Raw genomic sequence first — 9,902 nt, 5'->3', positions numbered from 1 at the left:
ACTTTATTTTATTACAAGAAAAATAAAAATTACAAAAAATATTTTAGTATGTATCTTTTATAAATTTAAAAATAAAATAAAAAATAGAACCTTATTTTTATCTTTATATAATTTTGAAAATACAAAAAAAATATATATAGTTTCATGTTAGCTTTTGCATTGTGTAATATTTTTATCTTATTTTAAAATGAGTCAATTAAGGTGTTGGATCACAATTTTAAGAGTTTTAGAGCCCAATTCTTTGCCCAATTCGGATTAGTCCATTAAGCCTAGGAATTCTTCTAGGCTCATCTTTGGACAAAAACAAATAAAAAATACTCGAAGTACTTAACACAAAAAGACCTAGGGACTAATTGACAAAATACACAAAATAATAACCTAAACCTAGACTCTACATATAGGAACGCCTAAATCAGCAAAACGCAAAAAAAAATAACACTGGAAAAGCTGCGCCAAAAAGAGGACCCCCCCCCCCCCCCACCCCCTCGGATCGTCCTCTTCACACCCCCCCTCCTTACAAGTCTTCTTCTTCAGAACTTCCTTAGAACACCCATCAACGAGAACCTTCAGCAACACCAAATCAACACAAGCCACGCCACCTTCACAAAATCAGTAGCGCCACATTTGAGCAAAACCAAACAACACCCCCTCCCCAACGTCTCTCCTTCTTCTTTCACACACACGCAGCCGATCTGATTCCCAAACCAGCTGGAAACTAGCCATGAAAAGACATGAAAACCGGCCAATAATTCTAGTTTTGGAACGCAATCAAACAGCCTCAGAACCTGTCGAAACACCAACTCGAGATTTCCAGCCCGTGGTCGAATTTCTGTTGCCATTCACGATTCCATTCGAGGTCTTCGGGTCCCTGCTCCGGTTGTGGTCATTTTCTGGTGCATTTCTGTTTCCTTACTCTGCTTTGATGTGATTGAGAGCAAATTACAGTAATAGAGATCTATCCCATTTCCGTCTACATAGTTGTTTGAACATTTTGAGTGAGTTTCCTTGTTTAATGTTGTTGGATATGCTATAATTTGTTCTATTAATTAGTCTGCTAGTTTGGTTAGTTTGTTGTGTTTTTGTTTGAAATTAGCTTAAAATCTCTAAAAATGTTGAGTTGCTTGTTATTTTATGAATTAACAATTGTTCAGTTAAATTAAATTAGGAAGAGCGAATAAATGGGTTGTTGGGTAGTTTAACATATTTGCCTTCTCTCTCAATTTGTCTAATTTTCTCTAGTTCATTTACGTTACATTCTATTCCCCCTCACAATTGTTGGTTTGCTATTTTTGTTTTGTTTTCAATTGCGTGGGACGCCAATTCTTTTCAAATTCGGTTGTTGAAAGTTTTTTGATTGGTAGTGTTTAGTCGAATAGTTTTACGTCGCTCTAAATTGGAAAATTTGCTCAACAAAGATAAATTTGTTACTTTACAGATTTTATGGCGCTATAAGTTCGTCATTTTTTTTAATTGGTTTCAAGTTAACGCCACTTCTTTTCTTAAATTTGAAGATTTTGTATTGCTTATGCTAGCCATTCCTATAACTTTTCTCTAATTTTTTAATATATCTCATTGTTGTTATTCAAGATATCAACTACTGTTTGTCCAATTCCTAAGGATTCAATTTCAGAGGTCTAGAATGTGCATTCGTACATTCTTATTTCCACCACAATTTAAAAAAAAGGAAAAGGAGGTGTGCCATATCAAATAACACAAAATAGCTTATGGCCCTCAAAATTTAGTTTGGATTCTCTTTAAAAATTGGAATCGAGGCGTGCCGTGCCAAATAAAATCTTAAAATGCACGGCCCTCATTTTTAATGTGTTTGCTCTTTAGAAATCGAGGTGTGCCATTTAGCGAATTTTTCATGGTATCACAATACCATGAAAATGCGTAGTTGCTTTAGGCGCGTTATTTTAATATTCAATTTCCTTAAACTTGGGTGTGTATTTCACGTGACCCAAATCCAATCTTAACAATGTTAAATAAAACGTGTCTCGGATTGCGGGTGCATTTTATGTGGCGTGGTCCAAAGACGTGTTTTAGATGACGTTGAAATCTTCCTAAAATAAATAAAAGCGATTTTAAGCTACAATGCACATAGGTTCAAAAATGTTTTAAAATCAGATAATTAAGCCAATAATAATAGTTGAGCGACCGTGCTAGAACCACGGAACTCTAGAATGCCTAACACCTTTTCCCGGGTTAACAGAATTCCTTACCCGGATTTCTGTGTTCGCGGACTGTAATACAGAGTCAATATTTTCCTCGATTCGGGATTTGAACCGGTGACTTGGGACACCATAATCATCCCAAGTGGCGACTCTCAATCTTTAATAAATAAATTCCGTTTCGATTGTCCTTTAATTGGAAAAACTCCCTTTTATACTCCCTTCCGGGGTGTAGGAAAAAGGAGGTATGACAGCTCTGGCGACTCTTTTATACAAGAGATGAAATTGTGGGATGTGAGAAATGAGAGGAAAGAAAAGAGTGAAATTATAAAAAGAGGAAGGAAAATGATCAAGCAAGTGCTAGAAAAGCGAAGAAAAGAGAGGATTGAAATGAACAAATTGGGATGATGTCAACTGACCTTCGTACCCTCGAAGTGATTTTAGAACCGATAATTGTGGCTAGGTGCATTGCACATAAAGTGAGATTATCTTATGTTAAATGCCCTAACGCTAACGTGATGGCTTCATTTTGTTATATTCATAGCAGAAGGGTAGTTGGTTTGTGGTTTTTAAAGTGGTAATTCTTCTCTACAACATAAAGTCAAAAGGCAATGGCAGACAACAACAGAACTGAGTTGGTTGATACCGGTGCCCGGAAGCTGTTGTTTGAATAGGACAATGGGTTGGTTGAAGAGGTAAAGATGTTAAGACAATACATGGCGGACATGTATCGGTCTTGGATGACTGGGAAGGCACCACCCCCGCCACCACCTAGCTTCCTAGATGTTGCCCTTACCCAAACTCCGGACCCAATGCCAGATGATCCTCCATACTCTCCAGATTCACCCGCTTATCACAGCTTTCCCAACCACCCTAGTAGCTCCATCACTCGTCCTCCAACTATCTTTTCCCAAAAGTGCCCTCCTGTCATATCCACTATCCCCGACAATTAACACCCACTCAAAGCTCATGATGCCCAACATTACCCCTCAGAGGTTGCCCACAAGGTCCTCAACTCATACAAACAGGGCCTGCGGGATGAGCCTCATGTTGAAAATGAAAATTTCACAGGAAGAGAAGGGCGAGATGGGATACCCAGGAGGCTAAAAGGCATAGAATAGTCCTTAGAGAACAAGCAAGGAATGGGAGACTAGGGTAGCATGTCTTACAAAGAACTGTCTGTGTCCTCGGACGTTCGCTTTTCCACGGGATTTAAAGTGCCAAAATTTAACTTGTATGATGCGCGTGGGGATCTGATAGCCCATTTTAGGGTCTTTTGCAGTAAAATGAGAAGTGTTGGCAAGAAAGATGATTTGTTGATGGTGTATTTTGGTGAGAGCTTGACTGGGGCAGCTTTGGAATGGCATAATAGTCAAGATGTTGGTAAGTGGCCTACATTAGGTGACGTGGCTCAAGATTTTGTTCGATACTTTCAATACAAATCAGGCGTTACCCCAGACCGCTCTTCCCTATCTAGAATGGAAAAGAAGCTGGAGGAAAGCTTTAGGGAGTTTGGGCTCAGATGGAGGGAGCAAGCTGCTCAAGTCAGTACCCCGATTGGTGAAAAAGAAATGGTTGAGCTTTTCCTACAAGCCCAGGGGCCCACCTACTTCAGTCATTTGATCTCGGCCTTGGATAAGCTTTTCAATGATGTGTCAAAAATGGTGGAGATGGTAGAAGAGGGAATCAAGTCATGCAAAATCATGAGTTATTCGGCATTGAAAGATACTACGAAAGACATTTAGAACATCCCACTATGTTTGGGTGGAAGAAAGAGAAATAGAAAAGATGATCTGATGGGCCTTCCTACTCAACACTTCCAGCCTCGACATCGTCCCAGTGGATATCCTTGTGCACCAAATGACCCTCCCCAATGCTACTTCTCTCCACAGATCTCCCAAAGTCATACATCGCTTTCCCAGTACCCTGTCCACAATGCACCACCATATGTTCCACACCCACAAGGCCCGCGATGGCCCACACCACTTCCCCAAATGTCTTACCCGCCCCCATGAGCCTACCGAAACCCTCCTGGATCAGGTTTCTGGCCCAATCAAGCATTTAAGAACGAGAGGTTACAGAGAAAGAAAACTTTCACTCCATTGGGAGAGTCATATGCCAGTTTGTTCCAGAGGCTAAGGAAATTGGACATGTTGAAGCCGATTCAGATAAAAATGCCAAACCCTCTTCCAAAGAAGTTTGATTTGCACATATTGCTCAGATGCCCCGGGGCATGACATAGAGAAGTGTTGGCATTTGAAGAAAGCAATTCAGAAGCTTATTGATGCAGGTGACATTGTCGTGCAAAATCCAGATGCAGCAGACACTAGCCAAGGGTCATCGCCTGTGCGTAATGAGACGCATATGGTGGGTATGATCCTCGGAGGTCCATGCGCTACGAAGCTTTCAGCGCTATCAGAGGTTGATCCTAAGAATGAGCAGGCACAGAGAACCCAAAAGCAATTTGTTAAGAACAATGTGATGGAGACTTGTGAAAATCCTAGTATTGTTGACGCAAAAGTCAGTTGCTAAGATGCTGAGTTTGGTGATTGGAAAGACGCTCTTTTCTTGTTAGCCAGGGAGGAGTTTTGGTGGTTTATTTTGTTGTCATTTCTGTTGTCCGGGTTATTTCCAGGGTTATAATCCGGATATTGTCTTGTGACTCAAACCTTTGTATCCTTTTATTTTGCCTAGTTGTTTAGTCGTAGCAGCTTGTTTAGTGTTGTCTAGGTTTGTTCTGGGTTTGTAACCCCAGTTTAGTTTGCTTGTTTTGTTGTTCAAATCCTTTCACCAGCTCTCTAATGTAATTTTCTGTTTTTTGTAACTGCTAGTCATTTTTGTTTAGTTCTTTTTTCTTTTATAGTTCTTTTCCTGTTGACTCTAGTGACATGACATGCACGCATAATTCTCAGGACATGCGAGGGGAGATAAGCAAAGGCATTTTGAGATCACTTCAAACCCGAATTATGGGAAACTGGGGCAGATAGAACATAAGAAACCCTATTAAAATGCATCCTGCCGCATCGGGTCGAAGCTAAAGGCAAGTTCGCCCCAAATTGGCAGGGGTTCGTTCGTGGTAATGAGAGTGAGAGTGTTGTCCAATGGTGCTTTGCATTTAACAGATATAGAAGGCAAATGTGTAGAAATGGCTATCAATTCTGATGCGATCAAAAGATATTATGTATGATTTCTTTGGTTAAGTTGTGTTTGTTTGTACTTGGCATGTTTTGAAGATTGGAATGACGAAGGCATTTTGTTCTGCTATCTAAACACTTCATCCTTTGTTACCCTTTTTGAGCCTTATTTATTTCTTTTTCATACCCCTCTTGTGATCAGTAGTAAAGTTCAGAAACGCAAGTGCAAAATGTAAGTAAAGGACAAAGAGAAAAAGAGAAAGAAAAGAATGAAAAGAGAAAGAAAAGAATGAAGAGCGAAAGAAAAGAATGAAAAGAAAAAAAAAGGAAAAAACAACAAAAAGAAAAACAAAAGGAAGAAAAGAAGAGAAAGAAAAAGAAAAGAAAAATCACAACAAGTAAAGTAATTCCTATGACATGAACTACGTTCGACCTAATTCCTTTTAAGGCTACGTAGGCAGCCTCACGGTTCGGTCTCATCAAAATAAAAATCCAAAAGTCCCCAAGCAAAGAAATTGGGGCAGAAGTTGCGGTTGTTATGAGAAAATCTGGTTCCAAAAGTTGTAATTTTGAACCCGGTTGAGTTTGTTTTGAGCCCTTTGATTCCCTTTATTTATAACCCCATCCAAAAGCCCACATTACGGTCCAGAGAAAGACCTTCCAATCAGTCTTGGAGAGATGCCGAGGCGAGCAAGTAGAGGTGAATCATATCAGGGGCAACATTCCGGTCCAAATGAGGAAAATGAAAATGAGAGAGTCTTATTAGTGAAAACCCTTACAGGCACCATAAGGCGATGAAAACTGAGAGAAATAAAAAATAAGAGAGTCTTATTGGTGAGAACCTTCACGAGTACCTTGAGGCGACTGTAAGTTGAGAGAAAGAACAAAATGAGAGAGGCTTGATGGTGAAAACCCTTCGGGCACTACAAGTCGAATAGGGATTGTGAATCAGATTGGATAATCAGAGCATTGAAACCCAGCTTTACGGTTTGGGGGTATAGCAGGAGTTGAACATCAGACTTGCTTGACAGAATATCCATAGGTGCATGTCATGGTTATTAGAGTTGGTATCCACATCTACTAGGTTTCTACTTTGTAGTTTTCTTGTTAGGAATCATCTCTTTCCATTGTCCTTTCTGTTCCTTTTGTCTTGTTTACTTCCTCTTCTTGAGTCTGTTTGGTCAGAACAAGTGAGAAATGACTTCAAAATTTGCCACCAGCTTTCCAATTGCACAAAACGGGATCTGGCTAGCACATCAAAGTGTCATAAGTCAAGAAAGAACAAGCGCACTGAGTTGGTAACAATCAACATGTTTTGGGATCCATGTGAAATACAAAGGTTTGGTATATATCAATTCATGAACAATGCAACATATGGAGGGCGTTGGGTAAACGGATCAAAGGTATTTTCTGTGATAAGATTGACAAAGAAAGTGGTTAGTCGATAAACAAGCAAGGTCTTCGAGTGGAAATCAAAGTTATCATGGGGAGTGAAGGAGCAATCGCCCTCAAAGTCAAGGCCACAAACCAATCATCATATTTTTAAATTGACAAGATTTTTCTTTGATTGAAACAGGGGCAGAAAATTTCGTTTGTTTCGGAGAAACCCTCCATAAGGAAAGGCAAGCATCAGACAGGTTTGACCGTAAATTCTCAGGACCTTCCTGGAAAATGGGACCTAGTTTAAAAATTCAAAACAATCATGAGTAGTAAAATGTAGCATAAATATACCCCAAGGAATATAAGATGGATTCAAAGTTTGCATGTTTGAGATAGGATTCAATTAGGAGTTTTCAGGACCATCCTGAATAATCACAATTTTAAGAGTTTTAGAGCCCAATTCTTGGCCCAATTCGGATTAGTCCATTAAGCCTAGGGACCCTTCTAGACTCTTCTTTGGAACAAAAACAAATAAAAAAGACCCTAAGGACTTAACACAAAAAGACCTAGGGACTAATTGGCAAAATAAACAAAATAATAACCTAAACCTAGACTCTACATATAGGAACGCCTAAATCAGTAAAAAGCAAAAAAAATAATGCTGGAAAAGCTGGAAAAGTTGCGCCAAAAAGAGGACCCCCCACCCCCTCGGATCATCCTCTTCATACCCCCCCACCCCCATTTTCAAGTCTTCTTCTTCAGAACTTCCTAAGAACACCCATCAATGGGAACCTTCAGCAGCACCAAATCAACACAAGCCATGCCACCTTCACAAAATCAGTAGCGCCGCATTTGAGCAAAACCAAACGACACCCCCCTCCCCAACGTCTCTCCTTCTTCTTTCACACACACGCAGCCGATCTGATTCCCAAACTCGCTGGAAACTAGCCCTGAAAAGCCATGAAAACCGGCCAATAATTCTAGTTTTGGAACGCAATCAAATAGCCTCAGAACCTGTCGAAACACCAACTCGAGATTTCCAGCCCGTGGTCGAGTTTCTGTTGCCATTCGCGATTCCGTTCGAGGTCTTCGGGTCCCTGCTCCGGTTGTGGTCATTTTCTGGTGCGTTTCTATTTCCTTACTCTGTTTTGATGTGATTGAGAACAAATTACAGTAATAGAGATCTATCCCATTTCCGTTTACATAGTTGTTTGAACATTTTGAGTGAGTTTCCTTGTTTAATGTTGTTGGATATGCTATAATTTGTTCTGTTAATTAGTATGCTAGTTTGGTTAGTTTGTTGTGTTTTTGTTTGAAATTAGCTTAAAATCTCTAAAAATGTTGAGTTGCTTGTTATTTTATGAATTAACAATTGTTCAGTTAAATTAAATTAGGAAGAGCAAATAAATGGGTTGTTCGGTAGTTTAACATATTTGCCTTCTCTCTCAATTTGTCTAATTTTCTCTAGTTCATTTACGTTACATTCTATTCCCCCTCACAATTGCTGGTTTGCTATTTTTGTTTTGTTTTCAATTGCGTAGGATGCCAATTCTTTTCAGACTCGGTTGTTGAAAGTTTTTTGATTGGTAGTGTTTAGTCGAACAGTTTTACGTCGCTCTAAATTGGAAAATTGGCTCAACGAAGATAAATTTGTTACTTTATAGATTTTATGGCGCTATAAGTTCGTCATTTGTTTTTAATTGGTTTCACGTTAACGCCACTTCTTTTCTTAATTTTGAAGATTTTGTATTGCTTATGCTATCCATTCCTATAACTTTTCTCTAATTTTTTAATATATCTCATTGTTGTTATTCAAGATATCAACTACTGTTTGTCCAATTCATAAGGATTCAGTTTCAGAGGTCTGGAATGTGCATTCTTACATTCTTATTTCCACCACTAGTTAAAAAAAAGGAAAAGGAGGTGTGCCATATCAAATAACACAAAATAGCTTATGGCCCTCAAAATTTAGTTTGGATTCTCTTTAAAAATTGGAATCGAGGCGTGCCGTGCCAAATAAAATCTTAAAATGCACGGCCCTCATTTTCAATGTGTTTGCTCTTTAGAAATCGAGGTGTGTCATTTAGCGAATTTTTCATGGCTCTCGCAAAGTTGAAAATGCGTAGTTGCTTTAGGCGCGTTATTTTAATATTCAATTTCCTTAAACTCGGGTGTGCATTTTATGTGACCCAAATTCAAATCTTAACAACGTTAAATAAAATGTGTCTCGGACTGCGGGTGCATTTCATGTGGTATGGTCCAAAGACGTATTTTAGATGACGTTGAAATCTTCCTAAAATAAATAAAAGCGGTTTTAAGCTAAAATGCACATAGGTTCAAAAATGTTTTAAAATCAGATAATTAAGCCAATAATAACAGTTGAGCGACCGTGCTAGAACCACGGAACTCGGGAATGCCTAACACCTTCTCTCGGGTTAACAGAATTCCTTACCCGGATTTCTGTGTTCGCGGACTGTAATATAGAGTCAATCTTTCCCTCGATTCGGTATTTGAACCGGTGACTTGGCACACCATAATAATCCCAAGTGGGGACTCTGAATCTTTAGTAAATAAATCTTATTTCGATTGTCCTTTAATTGGAAAAACTCCCTATATACTCCCTTCCGGGGTGTAGGAAACAGACGTAACCGAGAGTTGAACAAGAGAACCAAATCACCCACTTTGAACTCCTTGCTACGAGCATATTAATCATGAAGGTACTTCATCTTGTCCTTGTACAAGGACAAACTGGAGTAGGCATGGAATCGGAATTCATCAAGTTCATTAAGCTGCTCCACACGAAGATTTGTTGCCACATCCCATTCAAGATTTAGCTTCCTTAAATCCTACATGGCCTTGTTCTCTAACTCAACCGGTAGATGGCAAGCTTTCCCAAACGCCAATCGATACAGAGACATACCAATTGGAGTCTTGTAAGCAGTATTATAAGCCCATAAAGCATCATCCAACTTCTTTGACCAATCGGTCCTATTTGCATTGACCATCTTTGACAATATACTCTTGATTTTCTTGTTTGAAACTTCAACTTGGCCACTTGCTTGAGAATGATAAGGAGTAGAAACTTTGCGGTTGACACCATGATTTGCAAGCAAAGTGTCAAAAGCTCTATTACAAAAATGAGACCCCCTATCACTTCTGATTGCACGAGGGATGCCAAACCTTGTAAAAATGCTCTTATTGAGAAATGCAACAACAC

At 39.2% G+C, this 9,902-nt stretch overlaps 1 long non-coding RNA gene across 2 annotated transcripts; it reads left to right on the top strand.

Annotated features, from left to right (window-relative positions):
* Positions 1-482: 482 nt before the first annotated feature.
* On the top strand, positions 483-7,980 carry LOC142182072 (uncharacterized). Of its 2 annotated transcripts, none has more exons than XR_012710978.1 (2): positions 483-893; positions 5,084-7,980. It is a non-coding gene; the product is annotated as an uncharacterized LOC142182072 (long non-coding RNA). The 2 variants fall into 2 exon arrangements; XR_012710977.1 differs by having other exon boundaries at positions 483-995.
* Positions 7,981-9,902: the final 1,922 nt, after the last annotated feature.

This window comes from Nicotiana tabacum, chromosome 6 (genome assembly GCF_000715075.1).
Source record: "Nicotiana tabacum cultivar K326 chromosome 6, ASM71507v2, whole genome shotgun sequence".
Lineage (NCBI taxonomy): Eukaryota > Viridiplantae > Streptophyta > Magnoliopsida > Solanales > Solanaceae > Nicotiana > Nicotiana tabacum.
Note: the sequence above shows the minus strand (reverse complement) of the source record. Positions and strands in the feature narration are given on the sequence as shown.